Here is a 1948-nt window from a genome sequence, read left to right as displayed (position 1 = left end):
GTTGAGGCTTTTGATCCTTCCATGAGAAATTTGGATGATTTCTCCATGATGAGTTATAGGTGTTTCCATAAGGTTCACCTAAGTAATTTACCTCTGCTATTGCAGGGTTCTCAGGATCATAAGCTTCTTCTTCAGAAGATGCCTCTTGAGTACTGTTGGATGCAGCTTGCATTCCATGCAGACTCTGAGAGATCATATTGACTTGCTGAGTCAATATTTTATTCTGAGCCAATATGGCATTCAGAGTATCAACTTCAAGAACTCCCTTCTTCATAGGCGTCCCATTACTCACAGGATTCCTTTCAGAAGTGTACATGAACTGGTTATTAGCAACCATGTCAATGAGTTCTTGAGCTTCTGCAGGCGTTTCTTTAGGTGAATGGATCCACCTGCAGAAGTGTCCAGTGACATCTTTGATAGCTCAGATAAACCATCATAGAATATATCCAGGATGGTCCATTCTGAAAGCATGTCAGAAGGACACTTTTTGGTCAACTGTTTGTATCTTTCCCAAGCTTCATAGAGGGATTCACCTTCTTTCTGCCTGAAGGTTTGAACATCAGCTCTAAGCTTGCTCAGCTTTTGAGGAGGAAAGTACTTGGCTAAGAAAGCCGTGACCAGCTTATCCCAAGAGTTCAGGCTGTCTTTAGGTTGAGAATCCAACCATAATCTAGCTCTATCTCTTACAGCAAAAGGGAAAAGCATGAGCCTGTAGACTTCAGGATCTACTCCATTAGTCTTAACAGTATCACATATCTGCAAGAATTCAGTTAAGAACTGAAAAGGATCTTCAGATGGAAGTCCATGAAACTTGCAGTTCTGCTGCATCAGAGAAACTAACTGAGGTTTCAGCTCAAAGTTGTTTGCTCCAATGGCAGGAATGGAGATGCTTCTTCCATGTAAATTGGAATTAGGTGCAGTAAAGTCACCAAGCATCTTCCTTACATTATTATTATTTTCGGCTGCCATCTCCTTTTCCTGTTCGAAAATTTCTGAAGGTTATCTCTGGATTGTTGTATTTTAGCTTCTCTTAATTTCTCTTCAGAGTCCTTTTAGGTTCTGGATCTGCTTCCACAAGAGTGTTCTTATCCTTGCTCCTGCTCATATGACAAAGAAGAAGGCACAGAAAATAATAATAATAATGGAGATCCTTTATACCACAGTATAGGGATTCCTGTGTGAGTGGAAGAAGAGGGGGAGACAAAGAATGTAATATAATGGAAGAAACACAACTGTGAGGATGGAAGAGAGGTGAGATGAGATGTTAGGATATGAATGAATAAATAGAATGAGATGGGGGAGGGAATTTTCGAAAATTTTTGAAAAGGAGTTAGTGATTTTGAAAATGGTTTTTGAAAATTGTTAGTATTTTTTTTTCGAAAATTTTTGAAATTAAAAATAAAAAATAAAAATAATTAGTTAATTAAAAAGAAATTTTTGAAAAAGAGGGAAGATATTTTCGAAAATTAGAGAGAGAGAGAGTTAGTTAGGTAGTTTTGAAAAAGTTAAGAAACAAACAAAAAGTTAGTTAGTTAGTTGAAACAAATTTTGAAAAGATAAGAAGTTAGGAAGTTAGAAAAGATATTTTGAAAAGATATTTTTGAAAAGATAAGATAAGAAGATATTTTTGAAAAGATATGATAGAAATTAGTTTTGAAAAAGATTTGATTTTTAAAATCTCAATTAATGACTTGATTCATAAGAAATCACAAGATATGATTCTAGAACTTAAAGTTTGAATCTTTCTTAACAAGCAAGTAACAAACTTCCAAGTTTTGAATCAAAACATTAATTGATTATGTTATTTTCGAAAATTTGTGAAAAAATTAAGAAAAAGATTTTGAAAAATATTTTTGGAATTTTCGAAAATAACCAAAAATTTTGAAAAAGATTTGATTTTTGAAAAAATTTTTTGAAAAAGATAAGATTTTCAAATTGAAAATTTGAT

The 1948-nt window shown here is 33.7% G+C and overlaps 1 non-coding gene across 1 annotated transcript; it reads left to right on the top strand.

Annotated features, from left to right (window-relative positions):
- Positions 1-465: 465 nt before the first annotated feature.
- Positions 466-573, top strand: LOC112774180 (small nucleolar RNA R71). Its single transcript, XR_003188679.1, has one exon. It is a non-coding gene; the product is annotated as a small nucleolar RNA R71 (small nucleolar RNA).
- The last annotated feature ends 1375 nt before the right edge of the window (positions 574-1948 follow it).

Source organism: Arachis hypogaea, chromosome 18 (genome assembly GCF_003086295.3).
Source record: "Arachis hypogaea cultivar Tifrunner chromosome 18, arahy.Tifrunner.gnm2.J5K5, whole genome shotgun sequence".
In the NCBI taxonomy this organism is placed as follows: Eukaryota; Viridiplantae; Streptophyta; class Magnoliopsida; order Fabales; family Fabaceae; genus Arachis; species Arachis hypogaea.
The sequence above is the reverse complement of the archived record's forward strand: the minus strand, read 5'-3'. Positions and strand labels throughout refer to the sequence as shown.